The sequence below is a fragment of the Harmonia axyridis genome, chromosome 1 (assembly GCF_914767665.1).
Source record: "Harmonia axyridis chromosome 1, icHarAxyr1.1, whole genome shotgun sequence".
NCBI lineage: Eukaryota > Metazoa > Arthropoda > Insecta > Coleoptera > Coccinellidae > Harmonia > Harmonia axyridis.
The window spans coordinates 53085102-53108034 of NC_059501.1; the positions used below are offsets into that span (position 1 = coordinate 53085102).

The following is a 22933-nucleotide window of genomic DNA, read 5'->3' on the forward strand; positions in this document are numbered from 1 at the left end:
ATTTTCAGACATTACATATTTTTTTACCTAACATGGTATGTTACGAGTTATATTTACTCACATTATGGGTTTGGCATAGTACATATGATCCACAAAATCAACGCATAAACTAAAGCGGTTCGAAAATTATACTCGTAATGCTTAAAAATTTTCGGAAAGTACCTACTAGGTGTCGCCGAAAGGTAGCGTCATCAGAATGTTTGTTAAAAACAGACCGTTTCGAATGGAGATAAAAGATTTGCGCTATGGTTACCAGTCAACCTGTATAAACCTATATATCTCGACAATTAAGTTAATCACCTGGGATTCCTGGTAATACTTCCAGAATGGTAATTGAAGCTGAAAAATACACATATGATTTAATAGATTTACTCATACATGTGATCTCAAAACATTATATACTATCCCTAAATAATAATAATTGAACTCGAAAGCTAAATCTTGACCTTTCATTCGAACCAATTCCTGGGAGCATCTTTATCAAATAGTCCGTGTTACACTTTGTTCGAGTAGAGTTGGTCCATTGTAGTGATCTCACAAATTGTAGATAAACATCGAACATATACGTATTTTCAATTGCTTGAATCAAATAGGAAGTAAAAACAAAAAAAGCGTTGAACTGACTTAATAGACAGGAATTATGCAGTTGTGAGAACGTGGGAGTTACTGCAGCTATTTAATTTGCCCAGGTTGGTGAACATTCAAAAAATCACTTATGCCGTATCTGAGTATCCCATGATTTCTCAAGTATATTGAGTATAGATCTGAAATATTGAAATTCTGTAATCAACTCAAATACTGCATGAAAAATAAATATCGTCAGCTAAGAGTGTAAATCTGCTATGTCCATAATGAACAATTTCACATGAGATCAAAAAAACCGTACAGTACAGTGTTATAATAATAATAATAAGAGAGTTTATTCATGAAAATACATTCAATAGAGTTTATTGAATAAACTCCCTTATTATTATTATTATAACACTGTACTATACGGTTTTTATGGTCTCCTGTAAAATTGTTCATTATGGATATAGCAGATTTACACTCTTAGCCGACGATATGTGAAATAGAATTTGTAAAAACAAAGCGCTTAAAGTATTCGAAAGTAACGGAAAACAAAATCACCCAAATACCCTGTAAGAATTTTATTGCTATGATTAAAACCTGTTAAAGTTATGTGAACTTACACATGAAATTAGCTCGATCTTGCTGACAAAGAACTGAATTGAAAAGTCTAATTTTTATTATTTACAAATGAAATCTTTTCGCATGGCTATTAACAAATATTTACTTGACTACTTATGAGGTTCCTAAAGACTTCTAGTTCACGTTTTGGATACATTGAATATCCTTATACTCGTACTCCATTATTCAACTCGTTTCTTATACCATCTGGATCATTCTCTCTATTTTAAGAATACTGACTGAACTTTTCATAAAAAAACGTAAAATATAATTTACCTGAAACTTTTTCACAAAATATCCCAATTGTGTGAATACATCATAAAATGGAAATCATTAGGTCTGCTTTGATCCCACTGTTATTCGTTTCAGAATCCGAAGAAAATTATTGAAACATTATTTAAGAACAGAAATTCAAAAAAGAAGAGAAAAATACTCTCAAAAAGCAACTACAAACAATAAAATAGTATTAAAAAGGCATAAATCTAGGTTGAGAGTTAACCAACAATTTTTTTTACGCACCCAATTAAGTTTGTAAAGTTGCAGTGCAAAAAGTATAATGACATTGAGCGTAATTTTTTTCATGTTTTCATGAGAAACTTCATCCAAATAAATATTGCATATACCTACGAATATTAGATTATAGTAGCCAACCATTCCCTTCAATCATTAAATAGGCCCTGAATTTTAATTAAACTAATATTATTGAAGTTCAAGTTGCATTTTGAAATAACCGAAAGAAGAACTTCGTTGTATAACTGATTTGACACTTATTCCTTAGTCGCGTACCTAGATATATACATTTTACCTCGAAAAAATTTCGAACTCAATGAAACATCTAGAGGTTGTTTGAGGGTGCTGTGGGATAACTCTGTCAAGTTATCCAACACGAAGACCCTGTGCTAACTTGAGAAGGGCCGAAGATCCTCAACATTTTCGGACTTTTTTCGGTTTTTTGCTCATAACTTCTAACCTGATGAGTTTTCTACTGAAACGTTCATTTCTAAAGTTGTAGAGCATTTAATTTTCTACAATTTTGTATTCACAAACTTTTTTTTCTTCTCCCACGTATTTTAGGCCATGGACTTATATTTTCCAACTTCAGTTCTCTTGAGATATTGAAGAGCACGACTCGTTCCATCTCTTTGGAGGTCTTCCTAGGGGGCGTCTTGTTCGTGGTATACCATCTCTTGCGATTTTTGCAAGCCTTCCTTTAGCCATTCTGTCCACTTGATCATTCCAGGCGTCCAGGCTCTTCTACGCTTACGCTGACAATGTCTTTTACCTCACATTCGCGCCTTATATCTGTGCCCTTTTTTCTATCTCTTAATGTGTACCCTGAGATGTTTCTAAGTATTTTCATTTCTGTTGTTCGAAGGATGTTTTTCTTTTTTTGTTGTCAGCCCTGGTCTCTATAGCGTATGTCAACACTGGTCTAACACAGATTTTATTTATTTTCATTTTCGACCTTTAGTTATATTGGTGTTATGCCAGATGATGTCCCGAAGTGCGCCTGATATTGGCTGGCTTTGTTGGCTTGTCCATTCACTTCAGTCGTTCTATTTTGATGACTTGCGGTAATTTGTATGCCTAGGTAGACGAACGACATAACTTGTTCGATAGTTTTATTTTCCAGAGAAAGTTTACATCTGACTGGTCCTTTGGAAACAACGAGGGTTTTGGTTTTTGTGGTGGATATTTGCATGTTAAATGATTTAGCTTTCTTATAGAATGCGTATAGAAGCCGTTGCAAATCGTCTTCGTTCTCAGTTATAATCAGGGCGTCATCGGCGAAACAAATTATTTTGATTTCGCCCGTTGTCAGTGAATATCCTCCTTCTATAGTTTTCACGTATTTTATTATTTCATCCATTATTTGATTGAAGTGTTGTGGTGTGGGCTTAAAGAGTCTCCTTGTCGAATTTCTGTTAGTGTTTTTATTTCATCTATCAGGTTTCGATTTACCAATACCTGGGTAAATGTATTCTAATTTAGTTGTCTAATGATATCTACCATAGTCCTCGGCACATGCTTCTTTTCAAGAATATCAACTACGTCACTTAGTCTTACCCTATCGAACGCTTTGGTGAGGTCTACAATGCACATATAAGCGGACTTCCCGTATTCTATAGTCTTTTCCACTATTTGCCTGACCATGAAAATAGCATGATAGACCGATTTGTCCTTAACCCCTGTTGTGCTTCCGATATGTTGACATATTCGTTGATTATTGCTTCCATGATCTTTGTGAAGAGCTTCATGACTGAGCTGAGCAGGGTTATGCCTCTATAGTTCTCTGGGGACTTCTTGTCCCCCTTCTTGCATATAGGAATGGTTATACTCTTTTTCCAATCATTAGGGACATTTTAAGATGTTATTATTGTGTTAAAGAGCTTTGTAAGTTCTACCATTAACCACAAAATTTTTCGTAAACCCAATATCAATTGAGATACATTTGATCAAAATAAATAGTCAAAATAATAGTCCAGTAGGCAAAGCAAAAAAAGTGGGGTCTGCTGGAAAAAATTCCGGACTTAATGAAACTTCTACAGGTTGTTCGGGGGTGTTGTGGAATGATTCTGTCAAGTTATCCAATACAAGGACCCTGTGCTAACTTGGGGAGGGTCGAAGAATCCCAACTCTTTTCGAACTTTTTTCGTTTTTTTGCTTATAACTTTCAACTTAATCAGTTTTCGACCAAAACGTTCATTACCAAAGTTGAAGATAATTGAATTTCCTATAATTTTGTTTCCATAAACTTTTTTCTAAATTTTATATCCACCGAGAATCAAATTATTGCATCTACCATATGTGCATCAGTTATCGTGGCATGTTATCACCTTACTGTAAATTCCATCAACCCATAATTATTTTGAACCTCAATAATCAGATCAACTAGGTAAAATCAATAAATAATAACCAAGAATTAATTAAGAATAATGATTGTATATACCCGAAAAAAGTCCGAAATGGTAGAGTTCTTCGACCCTCCTCGAGTTAGCACATCAGGGTCCTTGTGTTGGATAACTTACAGAGTCATTCCACAACACCCCCGAATGATCTGTAGATGTTTCATTGAGTTCAGAATTTTTTCCAGCAGACCCCACTTATTTTGCTTTGACTACTGGACTATAATTTTGATCGACTGTATCTCAATTGATATTAGGTTTACGAAAAAGGTTATGAATACAAAATTGTAGAGAATTTAATGCTTCATAATATTGAAAATGAACATTTTGGTCGAAAACTACTTAGTTTAGAGGTTATGAGCAAAAACTGAAAAAAGTCCGGAAATGTTGAGGCTCTTCGGCCCTCCTCAACTTAGCACAGGGTCTTCGTGTTGAATAACTTGACAGTCATCCCACAAGACCCCCGAACAACCTGTAGAAGTTTCACTAAATTCGGAATTTTTTCCAGCAGAGCCCTTTTTTTGTATTTATCTACTGGACTATTATGTTAATAACTGTAAAATATTTGACAAATTAAAATCCGTGAATTTCGCTTTACAATCAGATATCGGAAAATTATCGATGGTTTTCCAATGACACGTTTCATTTCGATATAAAAAAAGGAGTATATTTTAAGAGAAACCAATCAAAAGAATCATTGTGAAGAGGATGGTTTACCATTAACGGAGTCCGAATGACCGTCACGGATACAGTTATATCACTTTATAATTTTCATGAAATTTTCTATGACCAATTCGCATACTACTTGCAGCTGTATGTCCTCGATTTATTGACGAATTCCGTCTTGAATCAATTGTGTAGCACTGGTATGGACCTTATCTTTCACGTGGCCCAAAAAAAGTCAGAAGTTGTTAAATCATAAGATCTGGGTGGCCAATTGTGATCACCTCTTCGAAAAATAATACTGCCAGGAATCTTTTTCTTGTGAAATTGAGATTGTTTCTTTGCTTGTGTGGACAAAGCACCGTTTTGTTGCAAATAAACGTCGTCCACATCGATATCTTCAAATTCTCCCATAAACAATGATTAATCATAGCTCGGTAGCGCAGTCTATTCACCGTAAGTGTACCACCAGTCTCATTTTCGAATAAGATAATTCCAATCACACTATCATCCCAAAAATCGCACCAAATGGTGACACGTTGAAGATGGAGAAGCTTTTCAACAATCATTCTTGGATTTTTCAAGCCCCAAATGTGACAATTTCGGTTATTAACATAGCCTCCGAGGTGAAAATGAAATGAAAAATATAACTATAGCTATATATAATAAATTTTTTAAGCTTCCTCCAGAATTTTTTGAGGATAGCGTAATCAGAACCGAAGAAAATTCAAAGAGAATATCAGAAAAAATTTTTACTATTTTATTGATTTGAGATTTTGCGTATTTTTATGAACACTAAAGTACCATTTACGTCGAATTTACTTTATTTTCAACCCATATGGTCTCACAACGCACCTCATAGTTGGGGAGCGACTAATTCGTCTTTGACTATCAATCAAGCTGCAGAGCATCCATGTGACCATCTCCACTTCGCCATTGAAATAGAACACTTGCTTATTCGATAATTTTTCCCGCATGTTTTGATTATAGCACTGGTCCACTATCCTATCTTTCCAAATCTGTATATACCTAAACGCTGGAGGAAAAGACTGTAGTTGAGAGCCAAATGAGAAAAAACTCAGCAAATCCGCCCCATAAGTTACATCATTAATTTGGCTAGTGTACATACAACATAAATGTAATCATCACTAAAGACAATTGTATATTATATATTTTTTCGACCTCTTTTTGATGCATGTGTTGTTATTTGATATTGCTACGTCGATGTATGTACTGTCTTATATTTATCGACTAGTAATATATATGTTCTGTTGTGAAGAACTGTTTTATAAGTCAGAAGCGTACTATCCCGACACATTTTGAAGCGTTCACATTCCAGAATTTATTCCGATTTGTAAAGGTTGTCTCAATTTCGATGCATTCTAAAAGCATTTCGAGAACTACAAGACTTAGAGAAAAAATCTTCTAGGACCCCCGATCTCTTTTTTCTCGAAATAATAAGATATCGGAAAGTAAGCCATAGATATCCTGATTTGTTCTCAAGTGGTGTTAATAGTGATTCTGCTGTATCAAACATTTCACTTTATCTTGGTTTCTGTACGAGATATTCCAATAATTCTAAAACTTTTTCTTAGTAATTTTTATGGTTTATGAGTGATAATCATTACAGATCATAGAAACCAACATTAGAGAATAGTGAAAAGTTGGTGTTTCTTAAATGGGACACCCTATTTTTCAACGCAGGTTTAGCAGCAGGTTTGCCATACTTATTCGTTACCTGCAAACATTTGATATGTCCTTAAGAGAAAGAAGAGAAGAGAAGAGTGGGCACAGTTCGACGTTCCTTTTTTCTTGGGGAATATAATTAATTTTATTGAATCAGTCATCAAACTATTCTTACATATAATGAAAAAATATACAATTTATTTCGTTAATTGGCTTCAGAAGTCAGGATTTCTTGATGCCCTCAACTGTATCATTGAAATAACAAAAAAAAAAGATCAACTTCAAATTGTAGTAATAATTTCAAGTTGATAGAGAAATCAGGATTACTACCAATATTATTTATCTTAAATTTGGGAAGGTGGAAGTTTTTCTTCAAAGTATCCAAATAAAATGATCAAATTAACTACTCAATTAAAAGGGTTTGAACTTCAATATATCTTGCACTACGAATCGTGTAATCCCTTTTTTTTTAATTTCACCAAGCACACCCAATACAATACGCGAATTCCGAATTATTCTATTTTATTATCAGTTATAATATCACAAAAGCATAGACAATATTCGATTATACCTACACCGATTTACGAGACGTAGTTCGCGAAACGTCACGAGAGCGTAGCTCTAGTGGTGTTTCGCGAACTACGTCGAGTGAAGAGGTTCTTATAATCGAAATATATTGTCTATAATCGATTTGGTATTCGTTACGATTATCTAACGAATATTTCCAGACTATAACCGAATCACTGCATTTTGATAATTCAATGACATTTCGTTGAGCTTTACATTTTTTTTTGGGCGAACGTCCAAGAAAGTTACTATGGAAATGATCCCAATATGGTAGGAGGCTTAACACTAAAACGATTATACCACGTCGTCAAGGGTATATCCACTTATCAATACGCCGTAACTATGTAAAATTTACGGATTCTATTGGTTCATCAATAAAACATGAAATATACGTATAATCACTCTCCAAAAAGGGACATTATAGAGTGGAAATCTGAAGCCCAATATCTGAAAATAACCCTGGATAGTAAGCTTCTGTGAAAGGAGCACATTGACATACTGTTAACGTGCTAACAAAGTAACAAAGGCTCTGATGACATGCAGAAGTCTGACTTGGGGATGTAACGCAAACATGGATGTAGGTAATGATTGTGAGACCGATGATAATAATCTATGAGGCAATAATCTGGCATACCAAAGCAGGAAAGGAAAGCACGAGGAGAGCCCTTCACATAATACAAAGGTCAGCTTGTATTTCTATCACTGGAGTCATGACAACTTTTCCAACTAGGGCACTGAAAATCATTACAGATCTCACACCTTTTCATCTGTGATAGATAGAGTACCCTATGAGGGCACTCTAAGGCTATCCAGGGGAGGTACTGACAGTGAAGGAATTAGGAATAAGAGAGCCTGGTCCTGCCTGACTTATTACATACCATCAGCGAACCTTCCCAGTGACGAGATGATAAAGAAAATTAGCATCGAGAAAACCTTTATACGATACCTTGTAGAAAAGAAGATTAAGAAAGGTAGTCCACAATCTCAGTTCTCGAGAAGAATACCATTAAATGGTACACACATGGTTTTAAAACCACGATGGCGACTGGCGCTGGATTATTCGAGACTAGCACCGAATGCTCATTTTTGTTAGGCCGCTGTTTAAGTGTCTTACAGACAGAGATACTTTCAATAAAAAGATGTGTGGAGATTAACGTAGCAAGAAACTATCAGAATTGTGACATAGCGATACATTCTGATAGTTAGGCTGCAATCAGAGCACTGAACTCACATATCATCGATTCTAAGATGATATAAGTACCGAAAAAAACTCTATGAAAAAGGCAACAATATCAACTTTGATTTTCTGAATCCAACTTCCTGTTCTGATTTTCAATTTCGTTTTTCTGAAATTGAATTAACTATTCTGAAATCCAATTATTCTTTTCTGAATTACACTTTCCTATTCTGAAATACATGTTCCCTCTTCTGAAATTGAACTTTGATTTTCTGAACTACCTTGGAAAAGTAGTAGTTCTCAGAATAAGCTAGGAAAGTTAGGAATAAAAGAAAGCTTTCTTTGAAACAAGGTCGGATTATGTTTATAGAGCTGTAGCAACTTCTGAGCTTCCTATAAAGGCGGCCTTTACCAAAATGAGCCTTTTCGGATTGATTATGGAACTGAAACTAAGAAAAGCAAAACCGGTATATCGCTACCTACCTTCGATGACAACGCGTTTCCCTGTGATTATCTATTGATCTAGAGTCTAGACTTGTCTTAGTCCGATATTTCTGTTTATTCCATACTTTTTTCATGTTATTCTAGCTCATTTTCACCTGTAAATGCTGCAAATATTGGCGTCAACAATTATTTATTTTCGATTAGCGTAAAGGAGTGCAGGAAACCATATTTTCAGACGGAAGAGATCAAGCAATCATTTTTTCCATTTTTTTCAACTTAATTCGTATTATGAATAATTGTTGCTAGACATCAACGGTTATTTTTTCTTCGATTTGTCCAGTTCAATTTGGTGGTATTGTATACACGTTATTTGGATTTCGATCTAAGGGATCACAGAATTCACAACTATTACTCAAGTTTTCCTAGTTCAAGATAACGGATATAGATGCTAAACAATACACTTTGCACTTTTTCTACAAATTTGTCATTCAATGAAGCAAACATGGGTATGTACCTAGTAAGTTTTCCTTTTTGTATCATATGGACCTACATACTACTGATATTTTCTTGTAAGTACTGATTGTCTATCTTCTTTATTGACATCATTATCGTTTTTCCACATCCAACCCCAAAGCCTGATCAACAATTTTGAGAAAATATGCATGACAAATTAAAACATAAGCTTAATGCTTATAAATTAAATATGCATTGCTCAGAGTATCCAATAACAATGGGTAAATGACATCTTTCATTTGAGTAAAGAATCCCATTTATCAAATTAAATTAATTTTTGGAAATATGTGATCTGTTCGATTGTGAAACAAATCTTGTGTGTAATTCGAGACCAAATTCATTGTCCCGTTTATTCGACAATATCTATCATCATATACCTATTAAACATTTTGCGCTCTTAATACACAAATAGCTATTATGAAAGAAGTAACACTACCAAAACAGTACTCGTTTCAACGCAATAGGGGGGGGGGGGGGGGGGGTTGGCTGCTATTGAATACTGGATCACACCAATTATTTGTAGGTTTTCAGAATACTCATCCTGATTCAGACCAAAAATTAGAAATTTCGCCATTCATGACATATTTATGTTAAGATATATTTATATTTAGCATGGTCCGTTTATCATGATATGAATAATATACTGATAACACTATTCAGACAAAACAAATGGGTAGACACAAACCAAAAGAATATTTGATTGATATGGCACTTCCCTGAAATTATATTTGGCTGTTATTATTCACTTGAATTTTTTTAACATTGAACCAATATTTAGTACATAATTAGAATACTTGTTGCAGTATTGCACCAGGGAAACAATCCTTGAGTCGATTTACCTAGATAGCACATTATTGATAACATAAGAGCCGATAGTTTTTAAAATTTTTTTTTTGGTGCAGGAGTGTTATTCAAAATATTTTTATATATAACTTATTTCATCGAAAACAAAAATATACATAAAACAATTCATATCAATATAATAAATAGGATTTTGTCCGAGAAAAGTTGCACAAAAATTGCATTAAAAGTGAGAGAAGAACGGGAATATTAGAAAATTACAACAAATGTTGTGCAAAGAACATATGTGAAATCCCAATGTGCTTAAGCAAAGATGCTTACCACTTTCACTGCGTGAAAAAGAGAAATTTGGAATAATCGGAGGCAGATGAGTTCGAAAGAAAATCAAAAATAATCTGAACAATGATACTTATCGACTCCTTCAACATTAAACCAACCATACATGATTATATCAGAAATGGATCAAGCTTTCTATTGATAACATTTTCACTAATATATAATGAAGAGGCGAAGAGCTCTCGTTTTCGATAAGCATATTTTGGATCATATATGATAATAAAGCATAAAAAACAATTGTATCAACAATAAAACAGAATAATAACATTTTTTTGGATTTGCAGCAAGAATTTCTCAATCAGGTTTGGCAGCTAGTAAAAAAAGTGGGTATGCAATTAGACAATAGGAATTTTTGGAAATATATTTGATGAAAATTTTCCCAGCCAACCAAAAATAAGAAGAAAAAGTCAAACAAAACTGTTAAAATTGATACAATTTTGGCTTTCTCAATTTAAGAGGTGTGCCCTCTCTCAGGGGATTGCGCCATCAGTATGGCAAGGCAACTCAAGGCCGTCGCTAATCAAACCGCAGCCCTAGGCAGAGACACCCTTGCAGATTAGCATTTTACTAAACAAAAGACCGAGGAGGGGGGTGCATTGGATTGGTGAATTTGTAAAATTCAGTATGAAAAACTCCAAACTTTTTTTATGAAAAGTTTTTTAGGAAAGAAAAAATGTATTTCAAGGGTAATTATTTTATATCGATTAAAATTTAAATCAACTGCACAACCGAATTCTTATGAATAAATGATGAAATAAAACACTCGAACATTTCTTTCATTTTCTTTGATATGATAAAATAAAACAACCGGATTATGGATTACAGGAATTCAGATTTCTCGTAAAAATTAGGTAATGCCGCCCTCCATTATTTGCCGCGCCTCTAGAGCGGGCCCTGCGGTTTCAGGTTCTTTTGCTCAGTTATAACACTATAAAAAATTTGAACTTTTTTTCATTAAGATTCATTAAGCCGCCCTAAGTGTAATGAAATTCGGCAACGTTTAGCAAAACGAACAAGCATTTTGAGTGCATGTGTTTTTTAGCGTCCATAACTCGTAAACAGTACTATGAGAGGATTACGCGACATCTGGATATTTATGAGTATAATTCGGCATCTTTGATGGTTTTTGATGTTAATTAAATTAGTCGGTATCCCTTCTGTCGTAGCTAACCGAATTGAATATCATTCGGTACTTTGAATTTGTACACATGTGATTTTCGTTGATCAAGCTTGAAATGTCGCCCTTCAATTTTGCCGCCATACCCCCTTGATTAGTCCATCATAAAACTATTGATGAATCCTTATATTTGAATTAAATTGTAAACATATCTAAATAAAAAAAAATTGGAAGTGGAGACGATGACATTTCTATTAAAATAATGAAGTTGCAGTTAATCTACGCGATCTATGCGAAATCTACGCCAGTGGTTTGATATAAGAGAGGCCAGTACGATCATCCATTTGGCACGAGACATGGGCGCCCGCAGAAATTTTTCTCAGGGGGGGCAAAATGAAAATTATTGAAAAACGATAAGGCGTCCTTGATTGTCATTGAAAACCGGAAAATTGTTGTGAATCCATTACTTTCCTTTTTTCCTTGCTCTTTGGATTGATAAAGTTATATTGAGGTAGTTGTGCTGAAAAATGAGGAAATCAAAATCTCAGGGGGGGCCATGGCCCCCCCTGGCCCCCCCCTGCGGGCGCCCATGGCACGAGACAGAGAGGAATTCCAGTTGATGGTCGCCAACCTCCGTTGAGGAGACGGCACTTAAAGAAGAAGAAGTTAATCATCAATATCTATTTCAAACTACAAGCCATAAGTTTATTGTCAGGTATTTCTGAGATCTTTGAATTGCTAGTGCTATTATTTTCGAGATTGAGAGAATTCTTTAAAGATGATAATTTTTATACTCAGCTAACATGGACTTCTACAAGGCCGTTCAATTTTCCAATTTCTACTATATATTTTCAAAATACTAGAAAAAAAAAACAAAATGACAGTGGGCATACTTTTCGGTTTATCCAAAGCTTATGACTAAGTAGATAGAGAATATCTCTTTAAGAAACTGGAACGTAATGATGAGGAAGATTCAGCAACTCTCAAGTAGGTACTTCAATCAAAAAGAACTGAACCTTCTCATGAAAGACTTAACCTCTGAAATAAATCTACTCAAATACTTGCATCCAGATTGAAAGAAAAGAACCTACTTTATCCAGGTATTATATTATTACATTTAGCCGTGAAAGAGATAAAGATCTGCTGCTTTTTTTTTGGTGAGGAACATTAGGTATTCTCTAAAAAAATAAAAGAACTATTTATAGGCAGTACTAAATGTAGTTTAATATGTGTTTTTCTACATTACGCCAATAAACATGCTTCCTAATATTCCTATCGGTATTGGTTATTCAATTACAACGAAGTAGAAATAGGAAACAATTGAACTAGTTTCGAAAAAATCAGACATCAATGAGCAATTTGTGTTGATTCAAAAATAGTGATCTTGCTCTCTGGACAGCAAAGTGGATGTAAAAATACCTTTGTTTTCATGCCTGCTACACGGTCAACCTGTAGAGGACGCACTTACATACAAATGTAGGCAAACAGATTTCTCCGTCCCGGCCCGACCCGCCTACTGGACGCCTAGCTCAACTCTGCGTTCTTCAATTCCATTTCTTTCTGAATCAGTGACTTCTCCAATTTCACGATCCTGCGTTGTGCTTCGACTGCTATTTCTAATTCTCGTTTTCGGATTTTATTAGTTCACATCATCTTCGATAGGGCTCTCAATGCTATCGATTTTCTCTCACTTCTATCATTAACCTGCTGATATTTCGAAATATTTTCGGATTCATTTGAACATCGACGAATAACCTGTGGTTTTGAAAATGCTTCGCGGTGGCTATCATCACCATATCTCACTGGAGGTCCTTCTACATTCTTACTGCTGCTTCTACTGACATGATTCTTTCCTCAATACATTATTGCACGAAGATACAAATGATGCTGTAGATTATAACTCGTGCTGATGAATAACTCTATTGGTAGCTAATTAAAATTGTTCACTTTCCACTGACTTAAAACTGTTTTGTAATAATAATTGAGCTGTATCTATAGAAACTATCAATGAAAAAAATATGAATGAGTGTACTTGATTCCAACTAATAACTATATAGTCAAGTAGATAAATACATTTTAGCTGGAAAAATTCCGAACTTAATGAAACTTCTACAGGTTGTGCAGAAGGTGCTGTGGCATGACTCTGTCAAGATATGCAACCCAAGGACCCTGCCTTAACTTGAGGAGGAGCTGAAGAACCTCAACATTTTCGGACTTTTTTCGATTTTTTCTTATAACTTTCAAGTTAATTAGTTTTCGCCCAAAACGTTCATTTTCAAAGTTGTAGATAATTGAATTCCTTATAATTTCGTGCCCCGAAACTTTTTTCTAAACCTTATATCAACCGATATACAGCCAATCAAAATTAGAGGAATTTTCTCAAAATGTCAAAAATTCGCAAGGTTTTGAGCCTCTAACTAACAATTACCGGCCGTTCTATGGTGATTATAGTAATTACTCATCAATATCAACATCTTGAACATAGGGAGGTGGCAGGGGGAGGAACCTTTGACTAAAAGCCTATGTTTATGTGAAGAGTAGATATTTCAATGTTATCGTGGCATGTTATCACCTTTCTGTGAATTCCTATCGACCCATAATTATTTTGAACCTTAATAAATCAGATCAACTGGGTAAAATCAATAAATGATAACCAAGAATTTATTGAAAATAATATTCGCATATACTCCGAAAAAAGTACAAAAATGTTAAGGTTCTTCGGCCCTCCTTCAGTTAGCACAGGGTCCTCGTGTTGGATAACTCAACAGAGTCATCTCGCAACACTCCAGAACAATCTGTAGAAGTTTCATCAAGTTCGGAATTTTTTCCAGCAGGCCCCACTTTTTTTGCTTTGACTACTGGACTATAGATTTGATCGACTATATCTCAATTGATAGTAGGTTCACGAAAAAGTTTGTAAACACAAAATTGTAAAAAATTTGATGATCCACCACTTTGAAAATGAACGTCTTGGTCGAAAACTACTTAGTTTAGAGGTTATGACCAAAAAACTGAAAAAAGTCCGGAAATGTTGAGGTTCTTCGGCCATCCTCAAGTTAGCACGGGTTCCTCGTGTTAGATAACTTGACAGAGTCATCCCACAACACCACCGAACAACCTGTAGAAGTTTCATTAAGTTCGGAATTTTTTCCAGCAGACCCACCTTTTTGGTATTTGTCTACTGGACTAATATCGACGGGTTTCATGAAACTTTGATTGACCTATCAACACATTAATTGTATTTTGAAATCTATGGAAGTTCCAAAATGAATTGAAATTGAAGACTGAAATGATTTGATCGAGCAATTCACCAAGATGAAAGTTTTATGGAACCTACTATACAGGGTGTCCCGGGAAGAATGCGACAAACGAATACCATGAATTAAAGTCATCATAGAGGACCCGTATCAAGAGGATTCAATCGCCTGAGTGCCTTCGTTTGGGATATACAGGGTGATGTTCATCTTATGAGTGAAATTTCACTGTTGAATAACTCTTTAACCAATTGACCGAATAATTTCAAATTTTGAAGTTTTGTCAACCTTTCCTATCGCCTTCCTTCAATATTTCTGAATTCGAGTAAATCAGATCTGGACTAAGAAAATTTCAGACTTTTCCTATTTTCGTGCATATTGGATCACCCTGGACGTGAACCTTATGATTTTTTTCCGTTTTCGGAACGACAAAGAATCAATTCATTTTAAAAATTCTAAATCTCTGCTTGGCACGGTCATACAACGTGATCAATAAACATTCCTTTATGAGTGAAATTTCTTTAGTTCAACAACTCTTCAAGAAATCCACCGAATAATTTCAATTTCTCAAGTTTTGTCGCCTTTTACCATCGTCTTTCTTCAATATTTCTATGAAATCGAGTAAATCAGATCCGGACTAGGAATATTTAAGACCTTTTCTATTTTCTTGAATATTTAATCACCCTGTGATTCTTTTCCGTTTTCGTAACCACAAAGAATTATTTCATAAAAAAATTTTTTAAATCTCTGCTTGACGCCATCATTCAGGGTGATCAATAAACATTTCTTCATGAAAGAAATTTCAAAGTACAAGATATCTTGAATTTATCGGTAGAATTATTTCGAAAATTGAAGTTGTTCCCTTCACGAATGTCTCACCTAAATTCTCCTCAAATTATTTAAGAAAATTTTTAATCAACAAACTGGATAAAGAAAAGAACAAAAACAGCAGATAAATTAAAAATATTTGATCTTGAAAACAATGAATCAAAAATAAAATATTTTCAGTCCAGCAGATATTGTTCAAAATGATATTCCTCCATTTTAATACATTTTTGAGCACGTTGATATGATATAGTTGTTTCACAGATTTCGCTATCTTATTCGGTTGAATCGGTTGTACTTCTCTCATGAGGGAATGATTATCGGTCACCCTGTATGACGGCGGCAAGAGTTTTAGAATTTTGATTATGAATTAATTCGTTGTGGTTACGAAAACGAAAAAATTATGATATTGACGTACAGAGTGATCCAATATTCACGAAAATAGAAAAAGTCTAAAATTTTGTTAGTCCGGATCTGATTTATTCGATTTCAAAAATATTGAAGGAAGGCGATAGTAAAGGGCGACAAAACTTGAAAAATTGAAATTATTCGGTGGATGTGTTGAAGAGTTATTGAACTAAAAAAATTTTACTGATAAGGGAATGTTTATTGATCACCCTGTATGACCATGCCAAGCAGAGATTAAGAGTTTTTATAATGAATTGATTCTTTCTGGTTTCGAAAATGGAAAAAAATCATAATGTTCACGTACAGGGTGATCCAATATTCACGAAAATAGGAAAAGTCTGAAATTTTCCTAGTCCGGATCTGCTTTACTCGAATTCAGAAATATTGAAGGAAGACGATAGGAAAGGGTGACAAAACTTCAAAATTTGAAATTATTCGGTCGATTAGTTAAAGAGTTATCGAACTGTAAAATTTCACTCATAAGATGAACATCATCCTGTATATCCCCAACGAAGGCACTCAGGCGATTGAAACATCTTGATACGGGTCCTCCATGATGACCTTAATTTATGGTATTCGTTTGTCGCATTCTTCCCGGGACACCCTGTATAATAGTTATTTTAACGCGGGGGAATATGTTAAGGTTAAAGATCAAATCCCCAAAACGAAGTTAATTTTCATTCGATCCCTCACTTTTTTATCTCCTACTGAATTGTGAAAGTTCTCTTTTTGTAACGTATGAGTAGATATACATATTTGCAAAATTTCAACTTGATGCAACCGCGAGAGGCTTGCCATTATTATCTGAATCGACTATTGACTATTTAATTTTTTTAGCTTTGTGGGAGGATGGGTTGCTCGAAAGAACCGCAAGCTCTTAGGTTGATATTTCATGCATACAATGATAAGTTGAAGTGTTATTTGAGCAATGCCATAAGATCATGTAATTATCAGAAAATGATTCTCCGGTGTTTATCCAGAATCACTACAGATCATTAACATTGAATTATCCTTATCGTACTATTCGTACTCAATCCTATTCAACTTCAATTAAACGGGGAATTTTTAATCACCCACTCTGTACATAGTTCGATCTCATTATCTTCATGAAATTCATGTGTATTCGAAAACGGTAATAAAATAGCAAATACAAGATTGATATGGAATTTAATTTTAGCACGTTGGAAGTTCGTGAATGAGGATGAGTATAGCTTTCTATTATACTATGAATAACTTGGTTAAGGCTTGATGGATCTGAAGAAGAAATACATTTATTTTATATGTAAAGGTTGGCTAGGTTTATATCTTCACAATGTAATTATTAGTTAAGTTTGATAGCTCTGCTAGCCTTGTTGCTGGATGTGTCGATTGATAGATATAGAGCCGGTTTCCTAAACGCCAATCAACATAAAAATCAACTGCCAGCTGTCGAATCTTGGGCCAAGTGTCATTTGAGTATCTGAAAATATGGTTAACTACTTTGATTTTATCATCGTGGCAGTTTACTCAGTGGTCAAATATTGCATGTGAATTGTACGTCAAGCATCATTTTGGGTTTCTGAAACACAGTTTAAGGCTAAAGGCACCAACAAACTAACGCGGCAAATGCTAGTATTCGTACCGCATCCTAGCCTGGATCCGATTGATGCATTATCGATTTGATAATCGGTACAACCGATTATCAATCGATAATGAATTAGTAGGATCCAGATAGGATGCAGTACCTACGAATATTCACATTTGCCGCGTTAGTTTGTAGGATCAGGGATCAAACTACTGTCAACTAATTGCCCGCGTTTGTCGAATTAACTTGCTAGAGTGTTTGTTCATAAACGAAGTATCCAAGGAAATCTCAATTTTATCGGTACCTACCTATGTATGATAATTTTTTTTGAAAAACCATTTTTTTGCAACATATTCATTTGAAGCTTCTTGCAAATTTTGTTGTTCTAGCTTCAACAGAACAATAAAAAACTTGTGTTGAGTAGCGAAAAAATTATCTAATAAGTTCGTAAAAACAATGCCGACCGAGTTTAGATTTTCAGTTTTTTGCTAAATTTCATGAAACTGGAACATCGTGGTGAATGGAAATCTTCATCACGTTATATTTCAAGAGTTAACCTTTCGATAGGCGCAATCGAATTTTATCCAGGAAGCATTTTTTGAAAAGATCTCTTGATCCTTTTCACTTTTTGGTATGACATACATATTCATCAAAAATTAATAACTTTTCGTTCTGAATTATTTCTGCCCTACAATTAAATTCGAGTGAAATTTTTTTCCGGAAATAGTCCTTCATATACTAGTCGTGCTTGCCATCTTATCGAAAATATTTTCCTTCCTGCACTTCGTACAGTCGGAAAGATATTTGGCCAGCAGACGAGATATAACTACTGACTCTTTCCCGAAAAAAATAACACTCAATTTTAATTGTAAGGCAGAAATAATACAAAACGAAAAATTATCAATAAGTGGAAGAATATCAAGGCCTCCACTACTTCTCCGATTGACAGCAAATATTAATTTTGCCGACACTCACCAATCAGCAAAGTATTACTACTTTGTCTGCCAAGTAAAACAAATAACTATTCACCTAAGCCTAACTACATATTCATCTCATTTTACTATAAAGGTGTAGTTAGCAGGTTAACATGTTTTAACGGCGATATTTCAATTATAGGTGAATGATGAGGAGAAGATATTCTTTTTAGCCAAGATTGATTTCGCGCAAGCGTTCTTGTGGATAAATAAGCCTCTGATTTTCCCGCCTGTACTTGTCCAGCGGACGGTTTTCCAGTTGGATGTTCCTATTATTCGTAGCTTTTCGATGAGTGCGTATTCAGAGTTTTGAGAAGTTTTCGATTAAGTTTCGCAATAATGCCCACTTATCTCATTGGTCCTGACTACTCACATGTAACAGGTAAACTGTCTTTCAATTCAAAAAGTACAAAAAGTTTGCAAAGGGTCTGTTTCTAACTTTCGATTTATTATTCACATAAATGCATTTTATGCATGTCAGGGATTAAATAAGTAGTTTCTATCTTTGATTTCAGGGACTTAAATGGTACTTTTAATTCCTTGTGATTGGCCCTCATTACTAGGCTAACAATACTATTAACACACTACTCTTACAAGACTTCTAATCTGACACATTTTTTCGACAAATTAATTATTTATTATTGAATGCATTTAAGGCATTTTCAACTGGTCATATATATAAACCGCGATAAAGTGTTTTTTTTAACACTCAGGGAATTGTAGCCTGAGCGTAGCGAACTTTTTTCCTCGGGATTAAAAATACCTCTTTAATCCCTAGGTTTTAATAATTTCGATATTCTCTTGAATACTCCACTTCAATACTAGAACTGGATAGAATTATAAATTAAAAAAATGCGTTCGTTCACCGTCCATCACATTCATAATGGCTCTTTACATGAAAGTTCCACGTCAAATGATTCCTTTTACTCTGAGAATTCTATGTACCATTTTTCAACCGATTAATAATCTAGAAATGTAATCTAGATAATCCTACAACATTATACAGGGTATTCTAAATTAAGTCGGCACCATTGCCAACTCCTTTATTATTGATGCTACGATTTCGGTTGAATGGGCAAACTGGTAGCATTTTTAGTGGCCTCCTCGATGCCGAAAACAACACAAAAATTGACAGTCGCGTTGTCATAATATTTCATACAATGATTTTTTTTTCAATGGAACACCCTATATTTTTTCATGCATTTCGATTCGTAATAACATTCTCAACTACAAAGCTCATATCACCTTTCTTCCTAAAGTGGAAAACGAGCGACTTATTTGGAAATATTTATTCGTTCTCTTCACAAAAATGCTATACCAGTTTGCCCATTTAACCGAAATCGTAGCATCAATAATTACGAAGTTGGCAATGGTGCCGACTCAATTTGGAACACCCTGTATAATTATTGAAATGAGAAACGCAAATTATGTGGACAAAAAAAATTCAAAAATTCCCAATAATTCTGTAGTAATCAGTTCTGCCGCTGACAAGTTGCAAAAAACTACTTTTTAAGGTATGGCTTCTACAATACTTCCGCTATTCGACTCTGACAATAAAAAGCAGTTTTTTATGATAGGAATTATTTTTTCTTTTCTCTTTTAAGTTTTCCGGTTGCCAGAATTTCCAATCCAAATTCCTCTTCTTTCATCTTGCTACTACGCAACGGAATAGGTTTTCTCCGGTTGCTCCAGTTTTCGAGTATTTTTCCTGGACGATGTTCCAATTAACTAGAAAAGAGGTACGCATACGTTGACGTAACAAAAAGCCAAATAACTAGTTGGCTTTTTGTCACTTCAGAGAATGCGTATCACTTCTCTTCTCTGTAGTTCCTAAACTTTTGAAGTGCCCTTTTTGGAGAAATTGACAGAGAGTTAGTCTGTCGATTTCTCAAATAACGACACATTGAAAGCTAAGGTGCTGGACATATATATCATCCGTCACAAAACAAAGTTTGGTAATCCCTTTATGGGTTGTATGAAACTCCAAAGTATCGTCTAGAAAATCATCAAGTACATATTTTAGATTATTTAGATCTAACATTATCCCTTAATATGTAGGCAAAGGTTTGGATCATAAGTCGTTTCTGAAACTGTTCGGTGCCGTAAGGTAAGCCAAAATCATCAAGAGTGCTATATCTGTCCCAACTTCTTCTAGGGTTTCTTGAACCTTCTGTTGGACTGCTCATAATATACATTATTACCATTATCAAAAAACAATTTGGTTGAATATCAGTTCTAGCAATTAGCTCTCCGAAATTTTCAGTTTTTACTGATTTCTTCTTTGTATTCTTCCTTCAACTTATTTATTCTCCAGTTTGTAATACTTTTTGAAGATTATTCTCTACATTTTTTCTGAACTTTTATAATTTGTTTCTTATAGACTGCAAATTATCTTCCAGGAATTTACTGTTATAATTCATTTTATGTTCTAAATTGGTGAGATTGTCTTCGACAGATTTACTGATTTATTTTTCCAAATCCTTATTGTTATGGTCTTTTCTTACTCAGTTGGTCGAAAATTTCAAGTGTGAACTCGTGTAGCATATAAAAATGTCAACTGCTATGTTCATTATTCAATTAGAACTCCTCATTTTAGTGTTAGGTTATCAGGTTGAGTTGTTTGCAGTTCTTAAACTAATTAGCTTCTACTAACCGTAATAGCCACTATACAAGAGTTGATGAAGATCAACTCACCAAGTGCATATACAAATAAAGAGAAATATGTTCAAAAGTCATAAATAAAGTTAAAAACCCGATTAATGTTAAATTTGAAATAAGAAACTACCCCTATAATAAATTGGGTGCCTTCAAAAGAAAATCTGAATCAGGAATGTAGTGATCGCAGCAAAGCTTTTTCGTGCACATATGTTATATAGGAATATTTCTGATTTCTTCAACTTACCGCTACCTAAAGCAACTTCAATTTACGATCGTTCAAAATCATTTCTGACTTTTTGATATTTATTGAACCAGTGAATCCACTGCTTTGCTTGCACATTACTTTTTACCATAAAAAATATCCTCATCAATACACGTTTTCATCTATTTCTCAAACAACAACAAATGTAGCGTCACTTAGCTTTGAACATCTCCTTCCACACTTAACTCTTTATACCAAAGTTTTAATACGCATCTTTTGACGCTTGGTACTGACTCTCGAGAAAGTTGTCGAATTTTGTGTTAACCAACCCTGTCGGATTAAAAGGACATCAACAATACTTCACCAAAAATTAAAAAATAATCTTTCTTATCCACAATGAATGAGCCCTCAACTAACGTAGTACAAAAACAGTAGCGCTTTCATCATTGTGCGGTCTGCGAGACGGCATGTACAAATGCAATTATTTGAATATTGAAAGTTGATATTTTTATGGAAATAACTGCATTCATTCGAGGTTTACTTTCCAGTGAAAGAATGAACCATGTTGTGTCTCTTTATTGATTTCAAAATTATACAATAAGAAAAAATGAAAGTTAAATTTCAGTCCATTTTCTCAGGACTTTTGGTTATAATTTTCAACTTAATTAGTTTTCAACCGAAATGTTCATTTTGAAAGTTGAAGATAATTGAATTCCTATAATTTTTTTTTCAGAAACTTTTCTTTAAACCTTATATCAACCGAGATGCAGCCAATCAAAATTAAAGGAATTTTCCCAAAATGTCAAAAATTGGCGAAAAACAAAGGTTTTGACCCTGTAACTTGCAATTATTAGCCGTTTTATGGTACTTATAGTATTTTCTCATCAATATCGACAATTTGAAACATAGGGAGGTGGAGGGGGGAGGTAGCTCTGACTAAGATGTCTAAAAACCTGGTGTATGGGGACTGATTAGCTTTTGTTTTGCCAATTTTGAGAATATTAGTTTAAGCTTCTGATTGGTTAGGATCGGGTTTTAATTGATGTATTCTGTCGAAATCAAAGGAAAAAAGATCAAAATGAAAGATATGACGTTGCGGCGCCGCCACGAAATAAAACTAATATTTTCAATTTGGTCGAATGTCATTCCATTCAAAAATTGACGAGTGCATTCACCTGTTTTTAGATATCTTAGCTTTGACTAAGAGCCTATGTTTATGTCAAGAGCAGATATTTCAATGTTATCGTGGCATGTTATATCACCTTACTGTGAATTCCATCAATCCATAATTACTTCTGACATTAATAATCAGATCAACTAGGTTAAATTGATAAAATATGACCAAGAATTAATTGAAATAATGATTGTATATAACCGAAAAAAGTCCGAAAATTTTGGGGTTCTTCGGCCGTCCTCAAGCAAGCACAACACCCCCGAACAATCTGTAGAAGTTTCATCAAGTTCGGAATTTTTTCGAGCAGACCTCACTTATTTTGCTTTGTCTAATGGACTATAATTTTAATCGACTGTATTTCAATTGATATTAGGTTAACGAAAAAGATTGTAAATACAAAACTGTAGAGAATTCAATGCTCTACAACTTAAAAATTAACGTTTTGGTCGAAAACTTCTTAGTTTAGAGGTTATGAT

General features: G+C 34.3%; 1 protein-coding gene across 1 annotated transcript in view; it reads left to right on the forward strand.

The window, feature by feature from the left end:
* Positions 1–487: 487 nt before the first annotated feature.
* LOC123686509 (adipokinetic hormone/corazonin-related peptide receptor variant I) overlaps positions 488–22933 on the forward strand; it is an 87995-nt gene continuing 65549 nt past the window's right edge. The window contains exon 1 of the mRNA XM_045626706.1: positions 488–689. The gene's annotated coding sequence lies outside the window, so the exon portion shown is untranslated. The remainder of the gene's footprint in view (positions 690–22933) is intronic.